Below are 24,363 nucleotides of genomic sequence, written 5' to 3' on the forward strand. Positions count from 1 at the left end.
TTAAAAATCATTGGGAAATGATCTATAACGAAATGAAAAATATGTTTATGATAACTTTTGTTAAGAGACCAGAAGCTTTTTTAATAGGTATTTCAGGTCAAGACCTGCCAAAAGAGAAAATGAAACTTTTTATGTGTGTGACAACTAGCCCAAAGATGGAAAAACGATGAAATACCAACTAAAGAAGAATGGCAAGAAAAATTGATGGAATACGCTGAAATGGTGAAGTTAACTGAAGGACTAAGAGACAAAGACAATACGGTAGAGACTTTTTAAAAAGAATGGGAATCATTTATGTTGTATTTACAGAAACAATGTAAAGAAATGGACTCACTAGCAGGTTTTGAGTAAACACTTACAATGGACAAAGTAAATACAGAAAATACAAATTAACGTTATAATGAGATAAGGATAGCAACATTTAAGTTAAGGAATTTAATATTAAGATTAAATAAAACAAGCAGGGGAAGCTTATACAGGTGAAACTTGAAAAATTAGAATATCATGGAAAAGTCCATTTATGTAAGCAATTGTTTTCATTAGCTACTGGAGTTTAATATATGAGATAGACTCATGAAATGCAAAGCGAGATATGTCAAGACTTTGCTTGTTATAATTGTGATGATTATGGTGCACAGCTGATGAAAACCCCAAAGTTGAAATTGTTAATTTGGGGTTCTCATCAGCCGTACGCCATAATCATCACAATTATAACAAATAAAGGCTTGACATATCTCGCTTTGCATGTCATGAGTCTATCTCATATATTAGTTTCACCTTTTAAGTTGAATTACTGAAAGAAATGAACCTTTCCACGATATTCTAATTTTTCAAGTTTCACCTGTATGTTAAGAAACCAAAAGAGAAAGTTGAGGAAAGTCATGGGGGGGGGGGAGAGGGAAAATTTGGGGATTGTATATTTTGTTATTTGATGTTACTGTGATAAAAATAGGACAGATCATGAAGTTGAGGCTCCAGTACAGACGCACACTTCTAACTTCTAGCTCAGACCCAACTTTTTCTTCTTTGGCGATCCCTTGTAGCTGAGTATGATTGTCTTCCATAAAAGTGAGTCCGTAACTAAATTCTGGTGCTGGAGGAGACTCTTGAGAGTCCCATGGACTGCAAAAAGATCAAACTTATCCATCCTTAAAGAAATCAGCCCTGAGTGCTCACTGGAAGGACAGATCCTGAAGCTGAGGCTCCAGTACTTTGGCCACCTCATGAGAAGAGAAGACTCCCTGGAAAAGACCCTGATGTTGGGAAAGATGGAGGGCACAAGGAGAAGGGGACGACAGCGGACGAGATGTTTGGACAGTGTTCTCGAAGCTAATAACATGAGTCTGACCAAACTGTGGGAGGCAGTGAAGGATAGGCGTGCCTGGTGTGCTCTGGTCCATGGGGTCGCGAAGAGTCGGACACGACTGAACGACTGAACAACAACAACAATGATAAAAATGTAAAATTTAATTAAAATTATTTACCAAAGAGAGAGAGAGAGAGAGAAGAGAAGAGAGCTGGCTTCCGCATTCTGATGCTACGGCAGAGGAGACCCAGGCTGTGGGTCTGGGCATCATATTGATGGAACTCTTTTCTTTATATGAGTCAATGTGTTCTTCTTTGTGCACAGACACACTCTGGGGCCCCAGAGCCAGACTTGTGTGGCTCCCCTCTAATGGGAAATTCTTTCCTTTCCCTCTGGAAATGTTCCTTCGTATGATGGAGAGCAAAAACGTCGCTTCGCTTCCTCCCCAAACCCGGCGAAATTATTTTTCACCTGGCTTTGCCAACAGCTCAGGCCTTTTCCCACGCTCTTACAAATCAACATGTCCAAGTCCCGGTCACTGGTGAGATTGGATATCAGTAACTGATTGCCTTTCCTTTAGCAGTTATTGTGCAAAGCCAAGAGAAAGTGGTCTGGGGGGGGGCGGGGAGAGAGAAAACAGAAGAGAGGTGGGGGGCGGGGACTAGTGAAACTCAGTGGAAAGCAGGATATGGAGGGTTTCAAAAACTCCCCCAGCCAGGGAGACAACCTCCACCCACTTGGCTAAATCTCCCCTCTGACCGCAGGAGCAGTGGGGAGTTGAGGTTTACTCTTACTAGGTAGCAACAAAGCAATTTCATCAAGAACGATATTAATTCACCTCTCCTCCCTCCCTCCACCCCCAGCTTTTAAAAATCAATTAATAGAGGATCGATTCTCACCTCCCAAATTATTCGTTTGGTCAAAAATTACGGAATCGATCTCAAAGAGGCGTTTTTCGCTTGTTTAATCAATTTAGAAATTGAGAAAGATCTCCCCCGATTGAACTGATTCATGCACGTCTCTCTCCAAAAAAAGGTCGGCTCCTTTCCTGACAACATTTCAAATGTGTGAAATGGAATTAGATATTTTTTGGGGGGGGGGAGTGGTGTGCAGGACAAAACAGATCCTGGCAAATCGGAGGCTACTGCTAGGGGAGTCATTGGCGACCCCCAGACCACCCCCAGAAAAGAGACAAATGTTCTTCAGATAGGAAACTGCAGCGAGGGAGAAGCTAGGAAGGGGAAGGTGGCTGGAAGGAGGGTAGAAAAGGGAGCTGGCAATTGGAGGACAGATGTGGAGCTAGCCAAAATAAATAACCACCCTCTCTCCTAAAAGAGAAAAGTTCTGGCTGCATCCAGAAACCTCACTAATGGCAGCAATGGATAAAGAGCACAGGATCCTTGCCGGGACTTCGTGCAAGGGCACAACAGCCCAAGGGGAAAATGGCACTTCTGGGTATTCTATCTACTCAACAAACACATGGGGAATTTTGCAAATGTGCTTTGCACACTTCTGGGCACACACAAATCATCCATCAGAGACTGCCGGGGCTGAACATTGAGAATTAGAGGAGAGATATGAAAGCCTTCTTCAAGTACAGCGGTACCTTTGTTCTTGAACTTAATCTGTTCCAGGAGTCCATTTGACTCCCAAAACCATTCAAAAACCAAGGCGCGGCTTCTGATTGGCTGCAGGAGCTTCCTGCACGCAAACAGAAGCCGCATTGGTGTCCAAAAAAACGTTCAAAATGCGGAACACTCACTTCCGGGTTTGCAGCGTTTGGGAGCCAAATTGTTTGACAACTAAGGTACCACTGTATCTGGAAGATGGAGCACGGTTGCTTTCTCATGCTCTGGAGGTGGGGGGTGGAACTCGAACCTGCGGCTTCCCAGGTTGCAGCGTCTGGGACTTTTTAGTTTAGAGAAAAGGCGAGGAAGAGGCAACAGAATAGAAATTTATAGAATTAGGCATGGCATTTTGGAAGAGGTTAGAGAAAAGCTTTCATCCCTCTCGCGTAACACTAGAAGTCATGCACACCCAAATAAATTGAAGGTTGGGATATTGAGGATAGATAAAAGAAAGCCATTTTTCATGTAAAAAAAGGTAAAGGTAGAAGGAGGAGGAGGAGGAGGAGGAGGAGGAGGAGGAGGAGGAGGAGGAGGAGTTTGGATTTGATATCCCACTTTATCACTACCCGAAGGAGTCTCAACGCGGCTCACATTCTCCTTTCCCTTCCTCCCCCCCAACAAACACTCTGTGAGGTGAGTGGGGCTGAGAGACTTCAGAGAAGTGAGACTAGCCCAAGGTCACCCAGCAGCTGCATGTGGAGGAGTGGAGACGCGAACCCGGTTCACCAGATTATGAGTCTACTGCTCTTAACCACTCTTAACCACCACACCACACAAGAAAGGAGAGTCTGAATAAACATCAGGAAGAACTTTCTGACACTAAGAACAGTTCGACTATGGGATGGAAGGTGGAGGACTCTCCTTCCTTGGAGGCTTTAAAGCAGAGGTTGGATGGCCATCGGTCAAGGATGCTTTAGCTGAAATTCCTGCATTGCAAGGGGGTTGGACTAGAGGACTCCTGGGGTCCCTTCCAGCCCTACAGTTCTATAATTCTATGAATACAGTGGTCAAGATAGATCTGATATGGGTGGCATCCATTATAGAGAGGCAACTGCAGAGTGGAAGGTAATACTTGACCCTTTCCCCACGAGCAGCGTCTCCACTAAAAATTGCCCTCCCCCAGCAACTTCTCTCCCTGAAAGAAAAAAAGATGCACTGCCACCCTTATCTTTTATCCCATGGGTGGGGAGATAGCCAGAGAGGGGTGATCACAAAGCACAGCCTGCAAGGAAAAGGTTAAGCAATGCCTGGTTTGGACAGGTGCGCAGCCTGGGAGTCATTTTGGACTCACAGCTGTCCATGGAGGCGCAGGTCAATTCTGTGTCCAGGGCGGCTGTCTACCAGCTCCATCTGGTACGCCGGCTGAGACCCTCCCTGCCCACAGACTGTCTCGCCAGAGTGGTGCATGCTCTGGTTATCTCCCGCTTGGACTACTGCAATGCGCTCTACGTGGGGCTACCTTTGAAGGTGACCCAGAAACTACAACTAATCCAGAATGCGGCAGCTAGACTGGTGACTGGGAGCGCCCGCCGAGACCACATAACACCGGTCCTGAGAGATCTACATTGGCTCCCAGTACATTTCTGAGCACAATTCAAAGGGTTGGTGCTGACCTTTAAAGCCCTAAACGGTCTCGGTTCTGTATCCCTGAAGGAGCGTCTCCACCCCCATCGTTCAACCCTGAGATCCAGCGCCGAGGGCCTTCTGGCAGTTCCCTCCCTGCGAGAAGCGAAGTTACAGGGAACCAGGCAGAGGGCCTTCTTGGTAGTGGCACCCACCCTGTGGAATGCCCTCCCATAAGATGTCAAAGAGATAAACAACTATCTGACATTTAGAAGACATCTGAACGCAGCCCTGTTTAGGGAAATTTTGAATGTCTGACATTTTAATGTATTTTTAATCTTTTGTGGGAAGCCGCCCGGAGTGGCTGGGGAAACCCAGCCAGATGGACGGGGTACAAATAATTTATTAATTATTATTATTATTATTATTATTATTATTATTATTATTATTATTATTATTATTATTATTATTATTAGGCCATGAGGGGTTTGCAGCAGGATGCCCTCACTCCCATCTTCCCCTGCAGCCCTAACCAGCCCCAGGAACCTGCTATCTCCAAAAGGACCGAAAAGATTCCCTAAGAATCCGGGGAGCCACAGGAGGCGAGTTAGCGAAGATGTTCTGTGCAGAGCCGAGATGGGTGAGGCGACGGGAGAGCAAAAGTAAAAAGTGAGAGGACAAACGAGTCTCTCAGAAAACACCGGCCGCATCTCTGTGCGTCAGGCATTACCTTCCCCAGGTGTTCGGTCTCGCTCTCTTGGCAGCGAAGATAAAAGTCCCTGTCAAGCCGAGCGATAAGAGGAAACGGATTGGTGCCAGAAGGATGGCTTCTTCCTGAGCGGCAGCTCACCTGAAAAGTCACCTGCCTGCTTCATCACCACCTTGCACATAGCCAGAGGGGCCAGAGGCAGCGGCAGCAGCAGCAGGAACGACAATCTCTGTCATCTCCCCTCCTGCTCACGGCTTCTCTTCTACGTTTGGGGAAAGAGTGGTGGATGATATAAATTAAGACGCTACGGAAAAAGTTTCAGAGGTGAATATTCTTTTGAACGATTTACCTGTTGTATGGAAAGCGACAGCAAGGACAGTGAAAATGGATTTTACGAGCTGTAATGGTGGCTAAGAGATTGATACTGACGAGCTGGAAGAATAGAGATATGTTTCCCCTTAATCGATGGCTTGACAACATGACAATATTGGCAATATACGGACGGGTGCAGACCACTTATATAGACGCAGATAAATATAAAGATATTTGGAACGACTTTATATGAGGTTATTGATAAATAAATTTGTTTCAGGCTAATAAGACTACACATATTTGTATACTAATGTATGGAAGTGCAATTGAGTATTTTTCTTCCATTTTAATTTTCATTCACATTTTTCTTCTTCTTTTCACCAGTTTTTAATAAATGAAATTCTTCTAATAGAATATCAATTTAAAAAGCAAAAAAGGGGGTGGTGATCAGAGTCAGTATCCAATCTCGCCTGGCATAGTGGTTAGAGTGTCAGATTGGGACCCAGGAGACCAGGGTTTGAATTCCCACTTGGCCGTGACCTTGGGTCAATCATGTTGCCTCTCGGCCTCGCCTACCTTACAGAGTTGTTGTGGGGAGCAAATGAGGAGGGGGAGACCCATGGACACCCCACTGAGCTCCTTGGGAGAAAGAACGATGGGATATAAATAAATGAATACGCTGCACTGTGAAGCATCTAGTGGGCCACAGATTCCCTACTCCTGACTTAACCCAATAAAATTCTATTTTATTTTTTGAGGAGGGGGAGAAGGCTCCAGCCCCGAGGAAAAGGCCGCAGCCAGCTGCGCGCTCCAAATCTGTCCTCCCACTCAGAGGAGCCACATAAACCAGTGAGAGGAAGCACTTGCCGGACCATTGCAGATGTCTCAAGGCAATGGTCTTCCTCCCGCCGGGCCCATCTCTCGCGAACTGCCAGACAGAAGACGCAGCAATATGGTGAGAGCATCTCTCTCTCTCTCTCTCTCTCTCTCTCTCTCTCTCTCTCTTGTCCCCCTCCATCCCTCCTCCTCTCGTGGCTCCACTGCGCTTTGCAATCCATCTTCTCGTAGTCCAGGTCTCAGCAGGAACCTCAGCGAGGTCCACCAGATTCCTGGAGAGCAAACCCCAAAGTGACGCGTGTCAAAGGGTCTCTCTGTCTCTCTCTGTCTCTAACTCTGTCTCTCTCTCTCTCTCTCTCTCTCTCTCTCTCTCTCTTTCTCTCTCTCGGCAACAAAGGGAATGGAAATGTGGAACCCTTCTCAAGAAAGGAGTGGGCCCTGATCCTTCCAGAAAGACAACATGGTTACATGATCCACTGGGTTTTGCAATCATTACTGCTCTTGCACAGGTCGTAAAAGGACAAACCAGCAAAAGCTATCCCCAAAATATATCCAGAGGTTGGATGTGGATAGCCCTCTTTCAGGGATTGTGATTCCTGCCTTGCAGGCGGTTGGCTGTCAGGGATCAGGCTGGGGAGTAGTCCTCTGGTGAGAAGAAGAAGAAGAAGAAGAAGAAGAAGAAGAAGAAGAAGAAGAAGAAAAAGAAGAGTTTGGATTTGATATCCCGCTTTTCACTACCCGAAGGAGTCTCAAAGCGGCTCACATTCTCCTTTCCCTTCCTCCCCCACAACAAACACTCTTGTGAGGTGAGTGGGGCTGAGAGACTTCAGAGAAGTGTGACTAGCCCAAGGTCACCCAGCAGCTGCATGTGGAGGAGCGGGGAAGTGAACCCGGTTCACCAGATTACGAGTCTACCGCTCTTAACCACTACACCACACTGGCTCTCCCCCTGGGAGCCCCCCTCTCCCCCTGCTCAGAACCAGGATCCTGGCGCTCCACAGGAGCAGGAGAGTAGTATTGAGCTGGAACGATGGTTTGCTGAGGGGCACAGTTTGGAGGATGGGAATTGGGCAGAACTGGGAGGCGAACAACCAGAAGAGGCAGAACGGGAGGAGAGAGAGTTAACCGAATCTCCTTCACTGGAAGACATACAGCCTCTTAGTCCCAGGGTTAGGAGAATGGATAAGGTAACTTCGCAGAATGGTTCTTGGTTGAGAGATTGGGTAAATAGGAGACGGGAAGACGGAAGTGACTAGAGGGAAGTGGGAGGAACTTAACTGGGTGGACCTACACTGCGAAAATGGCCGTTTGTTCTTTTCCTCCATTCATTAAACACCTCTGTTGCTGGTAAGAGACTGCTTTATTTTGCATCGCTTATCTACAGTAGCTAAAAGGTAATAGGGATGTGGGTGGCGCTGTGGTCTAAACCAATGCGCCTCTTGGGCTTGCTGATCGGAAGGTCGGCGGTTCGAATCCCTGCGACAAGATGAGCTCCCGTTGCTCTGTCCCAGCTCCTGCCAACCTAGCAGTTCAAAAGCACGCCAGTGCAAGTAGATAACTAGGTACTGCTGTGGCAAGAAGGTAAACGGCATTTCCATGCGCTCTAGCACTCATCATGGTCCTCCGTGCACCAGTAGCGGTTTAGTCCTGCTGGCCACATGACCTGGAAAGCTGTCTGTGGACAAACGCCGGCTCTCTCGGCCTGAAAGCGAGATGAGCGCTGCAACCCCATAGTTGCCTTTGACTGGACTTAACCGTCCAGGGGTCCGTTACCTCGGATGGTAGGAGCTGTTCAACAGTGGAACGGGCACCCTCAGAAGGGTGGTTTTTAAGCAGAGGTTGGATGGTCCTCTGTCCTGGATGCTTTAGCTGAGATTCCTGCATTGCAGGGGGTTGGACTAGATGACCCTTGGGTCCCATTCAAGTCTACAATTCTAGGATAATTGCCCTCTCTTGCTGCCACCTCCAAGTCTTTGAGCAAGCCCGTTGCAGCAGAGGCGCAGCGCCCCTTCCCTGCGCCCAGATTGCAAGCAGATGTGAACTTAAAATACCTGCTTCTGCTGCCGAAGTGTAATAATATTAAGCATTGTTCTAGGACTCTTTCTGAGAAGCAGGCTGGGAGGAAATGTGTTGAGCGAACGATGAGAAGGTGGAAGGGGCAAAATGTCACCATTGCGGAAAACAGACGAAGCTTCCTGTGAGGGATTTTGGCTTCCCAGAGAGGAAATAAATCATGTATCAGCACCCCTTTCCCTCCGAGAGAGAGAGAGAGAGAGAGAGAGAGAGAGAGAGAGAGAGAGAGAACTTCTTCTGTCTTCTGGAGAGACTGCGAGTTCTCAAGAAACCTGTTTTGCTTCAGCAGTAGAGTTGGGGGGTTTAGGGGATGTGAAATCTCTCAAGTTGCAAGTCCCGAAGCAAATGGAGTTGTCTCCGAGCGTCTGACACATTTCCACACAGGCTGTTGCCGCTGCGAATTCAAGTGAGGTGTGAGGACCGGCTGGGATCACACATCATCTCGTTCAACCGCAACAAAAGGATTTAAAGGGGCTGGGTCACAGCCCAAGCTGCTAGACCTCAAGACAGATGGCAGGTGCAGAGCATGGATAAGTCAGCTGTTGCTTCCTGGGCACCTAGCAGGCACCCAAAATCTACTTAGAGGAAAGGAAGTCCCTTCCTCCTATGGTCTTCTGAGGTTGGTCAGAAGCCCAAATACTGAGCTGGACCATGGGAGCTGCCAGTACTCACCATGAAGTTGTTACAGTAAGGGCCACACTTTCAACCAGTGCTTTTCTTCTAGGGAAAAAATGGTTCTGGTACGGCGTACCATCCAGGAAAAAAATACTGAACTCTTTCAGCCTAGGGAATGCAGACAAGGATCTCCTCACTAATAACTGCTTTTTTGGGGGGGTGAGTTGACAGGTACATTAAGGGTGTGGCTGCCACATACCTTTATTTTAAACCTGCAGCCTATGGGCCGAGTTGTGCTGCAAACCTGTTTGGAAATCATAGAACCAATTCTACAATGAAGGAATGTGCAGCTGTTCCATACGGGGATCGAACCTGCAACCTTGGCATTATCAACACCACACTCTGACCAGCTGAATAACTAAAAGGGATTCACTGCCATTCCCTGGAGAGAACAGGTCGCTTCCCACCGTCCCTGGAGAGATCGTCACATTGCTCTGCAGAACCTCATTCCCAGGGCAATTTCTCCAATGCTCCATCTCAGGATTTTTTCTTAAAGAAAATATAAAGCGGTATAGAAATGAAATAAAATTAAATTATAATAATTTTTGCCTCTGGACAGCCTCAGTCAAGAGGATTTCATGAGACAAAACGGACTCTTCAGGGGAGACCAGAGGTCAGACGCAAGCGATTCTGTGCAGAAAACTGTGGTTTAGATTGGGGGGGGGGGAGAGGTTGCTTCAGAGAGTCCTAGAAATACAAAAAATAATAATGTGGGAAACTTCTGTCAAAGCTCCCCACCGTGGCCTCTGCAAGAGCTTGCCTTGCTTCCTAATGCTTTGCCCAGTCCAGGGCTCTGCAAAAGTAGCACATCTTGCTTTGGAAATTGCTGCGTGTCGAATAAAACCCAGGCAGGTTGGTTTCCGGAGCTCGTTCTGTTCCAGAGTAAAAGAGGGAGAAAAGGCGGCGGGGGGGACGGACCACTTACAATTTTGGCTTTGCTGTATGCGATCAGCCTGGGCAAAGAGCTCCTCGCTTCAGCCCACAGAAACCTCAGCTCAGCAAAAATCCAAGCCAGCAGAGCAAATTGGATGGTTTCGTTTCCTTTGAAGTCCTCCGTTACTTTTGTGTAAGGGGAAGTCGGCGGCCAAGCTGTGATCGGATTACAGCAAACTTTATTCCCGCATCCACAAAAACCTTTCGGGGCAGGCACTGTTTGGATGAATGCAAGAGGAGCTGGCAGGATCAGGCTCCAGCTGGACCAGCTTCCTATTCTCAAGAACGGCCAACCGGGCGCCCCAAAGCGAAGACCGCAAGCCCGGGTGCAAGAGCAATGCTTTATATGGCGCTCGTGGCCAGATCCAATGTCCTGAAAGATTACAGCGCTTGGGACTTTTTAGTTTAGAGACAAGGCAAGTAAGAGGCAGCATGAAGAGGTTTATAAAATTGTGCGCGGCACGGAGAAAGTAAATAAGAGAGGTTTTCTCCCTCTCTCTCGTAATTCACGGAAATCCTATGAAGTTGGAAGATTCAGGACAGGGGAAAGAAAGTCCCTTTTCACACAGTGCATAGTTAAACTATGGAACTCCCTCCCACAGGAGACAGCCATAGCTTTAAAAGAGGAATAAACAGATTCGGGGAGGAGAAGGTCATGAATGGCTAATAGCCAAGATGGCTGTGTTCTGCCTTTTGAATCCCAGTTGCTGGAAACTGCAGGAGGGGAGAAGGTTCACTTGAATCCTGCTTGCGAGTTTCCCATGGAGGCATCTGCTTGGCCACCGTGAGGATGGGATGCTGAACTAGATGGGCCATTGGCCTGATCCAGCAGGGTCTCCCTAGGTTCTTATGAGACACATGGGCAGCGGCTTATACCAGGTGCCCAAGTTGTCACTGAAAGATCCAACGGGGGGAGATGCCACAACCCCTCTTGGCGGCTCCTTCTTTTCCCAAACGTCTGATGGAGGAAGAAAGGGAACACACAAGGGCCCAGGTGGAGACTCAGCAGTGGTCCACCTCGTGTTTTAAGGGGGGAATGCTCCATTAAAGGATCCGGCCAGCAGGTGATCCAAGAGGCCACTCACTGCCTGAGACCCTGGACAGAAACAGTCAGTCAGAGCAACAATACTGAGCAATGTAGCCAGAGAATTGTAGAGTTGGGAGGAACCCAAAGAGTCATCTGGCCCAGGAATTGCAACTAAAGAATCGCAGGAAGACGGCCATCAAAACTCTGCTTCAAAACCTCCAATGAAGGCAGCGCCGGGTGTAGGACGGCCCGAGCAGTTCTCCTGAAAAGGGTACCAAGCCGAGGGGGCGCAGAAGATTCAATGACTAGCATGTAGCGCACTTGAGAGCATGCGCAGAGTGGAAGACGAGAGGGTGGAGGGCATGGAAACAGAAACTATTTAGGGGCGGGTGCCAAATTTTGTCCTCTGCCACCTTCTGAGGGAGCCTGCGCCAAGTCGGAGCTGGTGCGAGGGTCCTTCCTGAGTTCCTCCTGACTCCCGCTGCTGACTTTGCAAGGAGAGTTCACCCGCTTTGGTGCTTGATCTCAACACGAGGATAATCTACTCTATTGCGCCACGACCTACAGGGCCGCAGGGTTCTTTTTGGCGGGGCTGAAGTGCCTCTTGGAGAGTCTGAATCCAGCCTCAGTGGCGAGGCACCCCTTAATGGGAGCCTCTTAGCCAGAAAGCTCTGCACCCTCAAGCCCAGGACTCCTGGGTCCAGAGCTGATAATTGCCATTTGGAGGGCCCTTGACAGCCACTTCTGCGGCCTTGGGCAGCTGCTTGAGGGGGGAAGCGCAGCCTTTTATCTGCATGACTGATGGCTCAGCCCTCAAGTGCTGGTCTTGTGCACATGTGAGTCATATCGCCGCCACTTCTCCCCCTCAGCCACAACCGGCAGCAAAAGGTCAGAGCCATTTCTCCGCCAGGATACAGAAAGGCTGCAAATTCCCTCCTTCCCACCGTGAACCCAGAAAATGGAACTGCACCCCAAGAGTGACAAAGAACGCCTCCCCTCACCCAAGCCACCCAGAGTGGCTGGGGACACCCGGCCAGTTTCACCACCACCTGTTAGCAGGAGCATCCTACTCTCGTGTAGGACCCTGGCAGAGACACATGCCTGACTGGCTAATTCTCTCCCTCCTGGTCGATCATTTGGGAGCTTCAAAAGCTTTCTTCTGCCCGAACATCACAGCGACTAATGCCAAAAAGCATCAGCACACTTAGGGATCTGCAGAGTCTTCGCAACATGCGTAACAGACCTCAGCAACTCAGCATTTTGGCTAATTTACTTTATTTACATATAAACACACACGGAGCACTGCAACACAGCTCCCTCTCTCTCTAGCATCAGACAGCAAAGAGAGAGAACAAAGGACAATAGTCCCACTTCAGGGAACACAGTAAGACAAACACACTGTCTCCGTCACTTCCCACTCTGTGAAATGAAAACATGCACCGTCATGTGATAGACAACAATCCCATGACTGCAGACACGGGGAATGAATCTCCAACACTGAATCTATTGGGCATGTCCTCCTGCATTGCACATTGCACTGCGACACGAGGAAGGAGTTGATTGAACCACTCCTAATGAAACTACCTGGTCGACCAACTGAAGCATATACCTTTTGGCTGACTCAGATTCAGAGACTACTAGGACTGTAGCTAAATTTTGCTACATCGCATCAAGAATTAGACACACCATGATGTCAACAAACTCCAATGATGAAGCGCCTTGATAATCCCTGTTGGAACACCACCAGAGCGGCGATATATCGCTGAGTCTTATCACAAAAGTTTTATAAAATTTTAAAATGCTGCAATATTTATCTGTAATTTTAGTATACAGACATTATCTATGAACTGAATTGTTAACTGTCTTGCTGGTCTTTGACCATTTTAAAGATTTATTACATCTCCAACACCAACATCATCATAATCATCACCTGTGATGGAGCGCCACGAGTTCTAAGGTTAAGAGAGTGGGAGAAAAACTTCCCTCTATCCACTTTCTCCAGGCCAGGCATGGGAGGCCAGAAGTCAGCCATCACTTTGCAGGTGTTGCATGCCCTTCCGGAAGGAGAGGTCAAAATCCAACCACTTGTGAGTTTACAGAAGTGGAGGGAAACTAGGCCTTACCAACAGGATCCGCAGCAAAATGTTGCACTTTGGAGAGCTGCTTGGGTGCCAGCCCATCAGTGGTACCCTTCCCAGGATACTCTATTCCACTTCCCCCACAATTTCCAGCTCCCTGCAATGATCAGCCAGCATTCTGTGGCCCATCAGGCTACTATTAGGGTTGATTTTTTTTTAAAATGTGGTTTTATAAAGTTGTCTGCTCTTTCATTACATAAACCACGTGTTGAGCTTTCGGGGAACAGAGGTCTAGAAAAGAGAGGGACTGGGGACTTTGGTGCCATTTGTTTTCTCAGCTCACCTCCGAATCTTTCCCAACTTGTCAACACGGAAATAGGGTGCCTGGAACGGAATGCAAGCTTTCAAATCATTTCCTGCCAGTACTAACAGAAACAGTAAGTTTGCTTCCCAAGATTTAGAAAAGCAAATATTTCTGTTACTGAAACCCAATAGTGTAAGTCCTTGGGTAGTTCCTCTGCCCCAGGCCCACCGAGATGAATGGGAGCGGCAAAAGGGCACAGCAGGAGACTTTCCTGGTGAATTGTGCCCTAAAAAGGAATTGGCCTTGTTTGCTGCAGTATGACATTGCTGGCTCTTTTTCAGCTTCATAGCTTGAGCAAACCTCGAGGCGCTCTCTAAAGTGGCCAGTTTGCTTTAATCTCGCGCGTGCTTCTTACGCACAGGAAAAGAAAAATACTTCACAGTTGTCCTTGATTTAATTTCAATTTGTTGCTTTGAGCATGCCTTCCCCCGTTTATTACCAAGACGGTCTTGAATTTAATTACTGCTCTGCCCCACGTACCTCCTGCCAGACCCTCTCGCTGAAACAGGAGAGCTGAACCTCGGCGAGGCTGAAAAGAGCGGAGAGCCTTCCTAAATTTCTTAAGAATTGGATGAGAAATGCATCACACGGCCCATTGCAATCTTGGGATGTGGCAAAACACCAGCAGCGTTGCTAAGGTGAACATCAGGCTGCAGCCGAGTTTGCAGATACAGGCTTGCCAGTTGTATGTTTTGCATATTGAGTCAAGTGTTGTTCTGGAAGCACAGTGCAGAGAAGAGGAGACTGACTATCCCAAATTTCCAGTTACAGGTGGGTAGCCGTGTTGGTCTGCCATAGTCAAAACAAAATAAAAAAATTCTTTCCAGTAGCACCTTAGAGACCAACTAAGTTTGTTCTTGGTATGAGCTTTGGTGTGCATGCACACCTCTTCAGATACACTGAAACAGAAGTCACCAGATCCTTAAATATAGTGAGGGAGTGGGGAGGGGTATTACTCAGAAGGGTGGTGGGAATGGGTGATCAGCTGATAGGTGTGGAAAACTCTTAACGGCTGCAATTAGTCTTGCAGGGAAAGGCAAGGGGTGAGATGGCTAAAGATAGCTTTGTTATGTATAATGAGATAAGAATCCAATGTCTTTGTTCAGACCAGGTCTCTCCATGGTTTTAAGTTTGGTGATTAATTGCAATTCAGCCACTTCTCTTTCCAGTCTATTTCTGAAATTTCTTTGTATTAAGACAGCTACTTTGAGATCTTTTATAGAATGTCCTGGGAGATTGAAGTGTTCTCCTACTGGTTTCTCTGTCTTGTGATTCCTGATATCAGATTTATGTCCATTTATCCTTTGGCGTACATGCACACGAAAGCTCATACCAAGAACAAACTTAGTTGGTCTCTAAGGTGCTACTGGAAAGAATTTTCTATTTTGTTCCAAATTTAACAGTGCAGTCAAACCTGCAAACTGGGCTCACTCGGCATCCGGTTGGAAGATGATGGACTTGCATTGTGCGAGGATCAAATGAGCAAAGACAGCAGCAGGGAGCAAAAGGTTCTTCCTTTCTGTTCATCTTCATTTTTCCTCCGTCAAACAGCCACAGAAGATGATGGAACAACCACCCAGGCTCCTCTTTTCTTTCCGTTACAAATGCCCATACAGCAGCAAGAGTGCCCATGGTTGGTTTTTTTTTGGGGGGGGGAGATGTCATCCAATTTCATCAGGATTTCAGACTTAGCATCTCGAAGCCCCTGTCCAAATTCGAAAATTAACGAGGGAGCTTGCAAAGTGCACACAATCCGCTTGAAATGTCAGTTCCAACACTTAGGGCTTCTGTCTGCCACGATAAGGAACGTAGGATTATGATGAAGAATTTGATTCCAGGAAAGTGTCTTCATCAAATCGGAGGAGGAACATGGAGAGAATCTCTGGAAGGTTTCCGAGGAACTCCAGGACTTATTTTGAATATCAGTGCTCAAGACTTTGAGATGGGATAATCAAGACAAGGGGATCATCCAGGGATGGGAAGATGGCCCTAACTCTGGAGTATCATAGACTCATAGAATGGTAAAGTTGTAAGGAACCCAAGAGCCACCTAGTCCAGCCCCCTGCAATGTAGGAATCACAGCTAAAGCATCCTTTGCAGACAGCCACCCAACCTCTTCTTAAAACCCCCCAAGGAAGGAGAGTCCACCACCTTCCGAGGGAGTCTGTTCCACTGTCTTAACAGCTCTGGCCACCAGAAAGTTCTTCCTAAGTTTGAGTTGGAAACTCTTTTCTTGTCATTGGAAACCATTGGGTTCAGGTCCTACCATCTGGACCAGTGGAAAGCAAGCTTGCTTCCTCTTTGGCAGGCATAGGCAAACTCAGCCCTCCAGATGTTTTGAGACTACAATTCCCATCATCCACTGGTCCTGTTAGCTAGGGATGATGGGAGTTATAGTCCCAAAACACCTGGAGGGCAGAGTTTGCCTATGCCTGCTCTTCGGCCACATGTCACAGTTATTAGAAAGTGAGTGCAGTTTTCCTTTCCACACTAATGGGAGGATGTTCCTGCATCGAGATGATGATTATGAGGATGATAAAGGTGTGTATACCGCCCTGGACACCTGTAGATCTCAGAGCGGTTCGCAGAATAAAATTACACTCTACATTTTGTGGCTTCATGGCTGCAGTCACATCTTCAACATATCCTCATGTTCCTCCAGCCAGCAAATTTTGGAGTGATGAGCATGTGCACTGGGAAAGCCCTTTCAGGAGTGTGCGTTTATTGTGGAATTGTAATCTTGGGGGTGGCGCTGTGGGTTAAACCACAGAGCCTAGGGCTTGTCGATCAGAAGGTCGGCGGTTCGAATCCCCGCGACGGGGTGAGCTCCCGTTGCTCGGTCCCTGCTCCTGCCAACCTAGCAGTTCGAAAGCATGTCAAAGTAGAAGTAGATAAAATAGGTACCGCTACGGCAGGAAGGTAAACGGCGTTTCCGTGCGCTGCTCTGGTTTTGCCAGAAGCGGCTTAGTCATGATGGCCACATGACCCGGAAGCTGTACGCTGGTTCCCTCGGCCAGTAAAGCGAGATGAGCGCCGCAGCCCCAGAGTCGTCTGCGACTGGACCTAACGGTCAGGGGTCCCTTTTTGTTGTTGTTGTTCAGTCGTTCAGTCGTGTCTGACTCTTTGTGACCCCATGGACCAGAGCACGCCAGGCACGCCTATCCTTCACTGCCTCTCGCAGTTTCGCCAAACTCATGCCAGTCGCTTCGAGAACACTGTCCAACCATCTCATCCTCTGTCGTCCCCTTCTCCTTGTGCCCTCCATCTTTCCCAACATCAGGGTCTTTTCCAGGGAGTCTTCCCTTCTCATGAGGTGGCCAAAGTACTGGAGCCTCAACTTCAGGATCTGTCCTTCTAGTGAGCACTCAGGGCTGATTTCTTAAAGAATGGATAGGTTTGATCTTCTTGCAGTCCATGGGACTCTCAAGAGTCTAGGGCAGGCATAGGCAACCTTCGGCTCTCCAGATGTTTTGGACTACATTTCCCATCATCCATGACCACTGGTCCTGTTAGCTAGGGATCATGGGAGTTGTAGGCCAAAACATCTGGAGAGCCGAAGGTTGCCTATGCCTGGTCTAGGGGGTCCCTTTACCTTTACCTTTAATCTTGTGGGAGTCTAGGAGGTTATAAGAGGAACTCTTGTGAGAGGCAGCAATTCTCCTGAACACCAGTTGCTGGAAACCACAGGAGGGGAGAGTGTGCTTGCCCTTGGATCCTGCTTGCTCAAATCCCTGTGAGAATTGGGTGCTGGGCTAGATGGGCCTCACCCAGCAGGCTATTTTTGTGCCCTTCTGTTCTCAGCTATCACTAGGAAGCGTTGCCTGCAGCTAATGTTTGCTGTCACGGGCAGCATTTTGACTCAGCGCCTTCGTCTCTCGCTCCTCTGAACTGAGCTTGCCAAACTGACAGCTTCCACGGGTCAGAGGAAAGCAGTGCGGAAAAAGACATCTCCCAAACCGCCAACCTCTCCGCACAGAAACCAAAACGATGCCTGTACACAAATGCAAATATTGAGGCTCCACTCTGGATCTTTCATGAAGTTCATTTCTATTTTTGAGGAAGAGAAGAGAAAGCCGGGGGGGGGATAGTACAGCCCAACTGCACCTTTTGCAGGGGTTCGGTTCCAATCATTCTGTGCGCGCATGAATATTGTGCATACCCAAACCCTCGGGGCCACCCCGCACCTAGAGGATGTGGAAGAGAGAGAGAAAATTCTCCAGCCATCCCAGAAAGCGTAAAAACGAAGCGGAAAGCTTCAAAAATCTCTTTCAAATATGGCAAAATTTGTGGCAAAAATAAGAGACTCTTTGTCAGGGATATCCTCCTTCCCTTGGATGTTGCTCATGAGTAATGACAAGCCTTTAGGTAAGCTATAATTATTTATTGTCCATGATGAATTTACAGAGTCTCTGCAGTCATGTCTGCTCAGTCAGTTTAAGTTTCTCGGAGTGGCGGGCTTTCGCGCACCCGCCAACACCACCAACGGCTAGGCACCCTGAAATGACGTCTGCGTCTCCTCCCGCCCCTGTGACTGACAGTGCTGGGTCTCTCCTCTGTCATCGCCAAGCCTGGCATCTCCCTCTCTTCCGGAGACATTTCCTGACGGGGGGGGGCTGGAGGAGGAGGATGAATCTGTGGAGATTAAGGGTGGCTGTTCTCTATAACCCAGCGACCCCCCTTCCCTGGATGAGTCACTATCTTCTCTCCCATCTCTGGCTTGCTCCCCTCTCTCTCCCTTCTCCTCCCGAGTAGTCCCTCTTTCCCTGACACTCTTCTTTGTGGAAAAGTGGAGATCCCTTTTTTTGGACTATCTGCAAAAATACTATAGTCAAATGAAATTGCAGGCAGGACTTGAGAGACAAGCAAAAGAATGAGAATGAAGAAGGAATGTAGGGTAGAAGACATGTTACATTTAAGGCAGCCGATAAACGATTTGCACAGAAACATCATGGAAGAAAGGGTGGGATGGGAAGCCAACATGTTACGGGGACTATGGTATGGAAACTGAATTGAACTTGTTAAATTGTATGAAAATCAAAAAAGATTTTTTTGGGGGGGCTCCTTTTGTGCAGGGTAGCTGTCTGCCTTGCTTGAAGTGGGGGGGGGGCCCTTTCACCATGTCAACTCTGGAAGTCTAGAGATGCCCATGTGAGATCCCACAGGAACTTGGACAGCCTCTCCAAAACACCTCAGAGCTGATTCAAGCCCTGGAAATGTCTCCCACCTGAAACTCCGGAGGGCTATTGCTCCCAGTCAGTGGAGAATACTGCCTCCCCACTCCCTGTCCTCTCTCTTCCTTCCTTCAACTTCTTCCTACCCCTCCAGCCAAATAACAAACCGTCTCTGGTGGCCTTGATTTGCTAAATCAACCCTCTTTCAAGGCCACCTGTAATAACGCCGGCATGGAAAATTGACATTCCTCCTGCTTCTCATCAGTCCCGGCACAGTTTGTTTGTGAATTAATAACTCTGATGCTCCGCTGAGTTATTGATCTCCCCCTCTCCGCACAACGGCAAAATGCAAAAAAAAACAAATTAATGAGCAGATGATGGCAAAGCTCTAATGAACTTGCGCAGAGTCGATCAACGGGATCAGGGCAAGGCATCTGCGGTGGCAGGAGATGGGGGGTGGGTGGGCCGAGGAAAGGGAGCCCAAAAGGCACCTGGGTTCGGACTTCCAGTAAATTTGGGATGCCAAAGGAAAACGTCTCTCACGGAGGTGGAAGCCGCCCTCTCCTTTGTCCTGAAAAATGCTGGTGAAACTCGAGGGCTAAGAGAGACTGAGTGATAGAGCAGGATGTCCCGGATCTGAAATCTGGGTGGATCTGAAATCTAGGATTGCAAACATTGAGGTCAGAAGGAAATGGAGAAAAGGAGAGATCATCGCCCCCAGATGCTCATGGTGGCTCCTTGGCGGATTCTGAGAACAGTCTGCCTTTATTTTTTTTACATTTATGCCCCACTTTTTATTATTATTCTAAGGAGGTCGAGGTGCCGCACATGGCTCTCCCACCTTCCTCATTTAATCCCCACAACAGCCCTGCAAGGTGGGCTGGTTGGAGAGAGGCAATGACTGGCCCAAGGTCACACCCAGGGAGGTTTAACCTGGTCTCACACCTGGAGCCAGTCATGGCACAACACCGCGGAAATGTGGCTCTGTGGGTCGCAGTGCAAATGCCGCTTCCCGGTCTTCCTCCCCAAGAGAGCCAGCCAAGGTCTGATCCTGCAACTGTCTGCGTGCAAAGCTACGGGCACTGGCTATTCCTCTACCACTCTCCACGATGTATTGTCATGAACCGAGATGTTCAACTCTGACAAATGTGAAAGATCAGAAAAGAGAAGGGCTTCGTGTTGGTGAGAAGATGAAAGTTTGTTTGTATCAAATTAAGCCTAATATAAATGAGATTACCTGGCAAAAGCGAGATCACACCTCTCATACCTACGACGGCCATCTGTCATGGATGCTTAGCTGAGATTCCTGCATTGCAGGGGGTTGGACTAGATGACCCCCGCGGTCCCTTCCCATTCTACAATTTATGATTCTCTGATATGTAAGAGGATTATATTTTGGGATCAATTCTTAAGTCGCTGCATCGTTTTCTACTTTGTGGGTGCCCCGTGGTCATGTTATAAAGCAGCTGTGTTCTGCGTTGTAAACCAAGCACTGCTAGGAGTCGCTTCCAATTGTTTTCCAATTAATAAAAAAAACTGGGATGGCACAAGCAAGTTTTCATTCTGAAAGTGTTGCCCGGAGAAAGAAGTTTGAGAACCGCTGGGTGGCAGAGACCCCAGGGGGCGACAGGGAGAAGAAGCCTGCGAGAGCCGCTCTTTGCTGCCAATTCTGCAGGCTTCCCTTTGCAAATCCTGTCATTTTCCACTTCTCCGCGCAGCAGTGAGCCTCTGGCAAGTGCTGGGCCTGCTGAGCTCACTCAACTCTGCAGAGAGGGACCTTCTCACATCGATTATGTGCAGAGCCAGGTGTGCGCCTGTTGCATTTTCCACCAAATGAAGCAACAGAAGGACACCTTCCACCTTCCTTTGCACAGGCCTGCTGCGAAGCCGGATGGGGCTCTTTGGAGAAAAGTCCCCCGCCGGAAACTCTTGCGGAGCCATTTAGAAACACAGAGCCGTCAGAGTCCTGGGCACCCCAGTTCAAGAAGGATACGGGCAAGCTGGAACGTGTCCAGAGGAGGGCAACCAAAATGGTCAAAGGCCTGGAAACAATGCGTTATGAGGAACGGCTTAGGGAGCTGGGTATGTTTAGCCTGGAGAAGAGAAGGTTAAGGGGGGATATGATAGCCATGTTCAAATATAGAAAAGGATGTCCTATAGAGGAGGGTGAAAGGTTGTTTTCTGCTGCTCCAGAGAAGCGGACACGGGGCAATGGATTCAAACTACAAGAAAGAAGATTCCACCTAAACATTAGGAAGAACTTCCTGACAGTAAGAGCTGTTGGACAGTGGAATTTGCTGCCAAGGAGTGTGGTGGAGTCTCCTTCTTTGGAGGTCTTTAAGCGGAGGCTTGACAGCCATCTGTCAGGAATGCTTTGATGGTGTTTCCTGCTTGGCAGGGGGTTGGACTGGATGGCCCTTGGGGTCTCTTCTATGGAAGGGACCCCGATGGTCATCTAGCCCAGCCCCGCTTGCAAAGCAGGGATCCCAACGATTCCTTCTAAACTGCTCAGGAACCTGCAAAACCCAATTAAACCATAATGGGATGAGGGTACCGGATGACCACAGGTACTGTAATGATGCCACTGTCACCTCCATGGAAAAGAAATAAAATTATTGCCAGTCTCTGGCCAGTTGTAGCCAAGTGGAGAAGATGGGAGGCCCTTTGGAGAAGCCACTCAGCAGCCCACCTTGTCAAGTGAGGGCAGGTGAGATGGGGTAATGTCAAGGGCAAGTTAATGGCAACATTACCTGCCCCAAACCATGTAAAATTTACTTATTTCTTTGTCAATATATTTATATCCCACATTTCCTGAAAGAGGTCAAGGCAATCCCCACAACAACCCTGTGAGGTAGGGCAGTCTGAGAGGCAGCGACTTGGCCCAAGGTCACCCCTTTAGCTTCATGGCCAAGCCGGAATTCGAACCCCGGCCTCCCAGGTCCTGGTCTGCCACTCTAGCCACTGCACCGCCCTGCCTCTTGCCATCCTTCCAAGCTATTTCTTCTCCGTCACATTAAGCCTGTGCTTTTCCTTTTCCTCTGTTTTTCCCTAACCACTATGCCGCACTGCCTCTCTGCGTAAGGTGGGGAGGGGGCTGCTGCAAGTGCATGAAATTATAAATCCTACGGGCGCAAGCCCACTGGTGCAAGAGAAGCGTGTAAGAAATATCGCAGGCCCTTAAAACATTCTTCCTCCTTCCCCAAGCGGCGATTTAAATGACCCCCCTCTCCGGACAGGCTTGGAAGGTACATATCTTGGCAAATCCTTCCTTCCCTGGGCCTTGCTCTCTCCTCCAGTTACTCTTTTCATCTTATTCACATTTCCTATCTGTTAAGAGATTTCCTCTGCCCCTCCTAGAGGAATCGGGCCAGTTAAGAAACACTAATGTAAAGCAAATAAGGAAGGCCTTTCGGGGGAATCATAGCTCCCCAACAGCAATCAAACTTAAACATGCCATTTACCAGGCCGAAGGAACCTCTCGCTGCGCAGAACTTGGCTGCTATCGCCGCACTGCTCATTTGCAGAGTGCCGGTTCTCAGACGGAGGGAGAGAGGCCGTAATTTTTCTGCCCTCAAACAATCCCCAAGTCTCCGTCCGCAATAAATTATGTGAATTTGGCTTGTCCTGGTGGATTTTGGGATTTGCAACGCGCTGGGAGAAGAAAGGCTGGGTCATGAAGCATCGCATGTGCGCAGGGGACGCCCGATAAAACGTGGAGGAGCAGAAAGGGCCTGAGAACAGAGGTGTCTGGAAATCTTAGTAACGGGGGGATCCCAGAGGTCATCCAGCCAAGTCGACCACCTACATCCCACAACGGCTGGTACAAAAAAAAGTCCTTGCAAAAACCAAGCCTTCCATAGTTCAGGTGAGCTTTGACTTCATTTCTTGCTGCCTAGAAAACTCCTGCCTTCTCACTAGATCAGCAGGGGGAATGTGGCCCTCCAAGCCTCTCCGCCTGGCCCTCAGGATTTCTCCCCTTCCAAAGCCAAGCCCCCTGTCTCCAGGCCACACCCCTCAAGCGTGTCCGCTTCTCTGGAGCAGCAGAAAACAACATTTCACCCTCCTCTATATGACACCCTTTTATATATTTGAACATGGCTATCATATCAACCCTTAACCTTCTCTTCTCCAGGCTAAACATACCCAGCTCCCTAAGCCGTTCCTCATAAGGCATCGTTTCCAGGCCTTTGACCATTTTGGTTGCCCTCCTCTGGACACGTTCCAGCTTGTCAGTATCCTTCTTGAACTGGGGTGCCCAGAACTGGACACAGTATTCCAGGTGAGGTCTGACCAGAGCAGAATATAGTGGTACTATTACTTCCCTTGATCTAGACGCTATACTCCTATTGATGCAGTCCAGAATTGGCTTTTTTAGCTGCTGCATCACACTGTTGACTCATGTCAAGATTGTGGTCTGTCTTGAATGGTTGAAGGAGCTGGGTGTGTTTAGCCTGGAAAAGAGGAGACTGAGAGGAGATACGAGAGCCATCTTCAAATATCTGAAGTGCTGTCAAACGGGAGAGGAAACAAGGTTGTTTTCTCCCTCTCTTGGGGGTAGGATAGGATATGAACCAATGGCTTCAAGTTCCAAGAAAGGAGATTCCAGATAAACACCAGGAAAAAATTTGTGACAGGAAGAGGTGTTCGGCAGTGGAATGGTCTCTCTTGGGAGGTGGTGGACTCTCCCCCCATGGAGGTTTTTAAGCAGAGGTTGGGTGGACACCTGTCAGAGATGCTCTATCATTGCAGAGGGTGGCACTCAGGGTCCCTAACTACTCTATGATTCTATGAATGATATGGACTCAGAAAGGAACATTCAAACTGACACCAATCCCTTCAGGATTTATAGGAATGGGAACTACTTGCGATTCAGTTTTGACGCATGGATAGCAGCAGCGGTTCAATTCCAGCATCACACCCAAGTACCGTTTGTAGCCCAACAACAGTCAGAGGGTGCCACGTTGAGGAAGGGTTGCCTTAGAAGGTACATTGCGATTATGAATTGCTCCTCCTGTACTAAAATCCTCTTTTATGAACTTCTCCCATGCTTTATGGATGAACTCCCAGCTCCCTATCCTTGGCAGATGGTGTGCTGGTATTTTACATGCGCAAAGACGGTTGCGCTCTGTCCCAGGGGTCCTGTTTCACACTATTAAAGTGTTGTGATTAAAATAACAAAAAAAAAAATCCTTAGCTGTTGAAGCTCCATAATACAATTCTAAATTTGGCACTCCCCTCCTGTCTGTAAAACTCATCTAGTTATGCCTCTATATTTCACATGCAAATGCTGTGAGCCAGTTGTTGTGCTTCCATGATGAAGAGATGACGGCCCCTTACACTAAGCCAACCTACCAGCCCATTGAGAACCAGTAGGTCTATCCCAAGTGGCAATGGTCCACTCCCCAGAAACCTTTAATTGGAGATGGCAGGGGTTCGAACCCAGAACTCTTTGCACTCCACTAGTGACCCGTGGGTTTCATCTTCACATAACCATGGAACTCACAGCTGCTGGAGGCAGCAACGGCCACCAACTCAGATGCCTTCAAAAGAGAATTGGACAAATTCCTGAAGGAGGAGAGGGCTAGCAAAAGCTACGAGCCAGGACCACTATCCCCTGTCTCCATGGCTGGAGTCAGGGACGCTTCTGAAAACCAGTCGCTGGAAACCGCAGGAGGAGAAAGTGCTCT

The sequence above is a fragment of the Lacerta agilis genome, chromosome 11, assembly GCF_009819535.1.
Source record: "Lacerta agilis isolate rLacAgi1 chromosome 11, rLacAgi1.pri, whole genome shotgun sequence".
Classification (NCBI taxonomy): Eukaryota; Metazoa; Chordata; class Lepidosauria; order Squamata; family Lacertidae; genus Lacerta; species Lacerta agilis.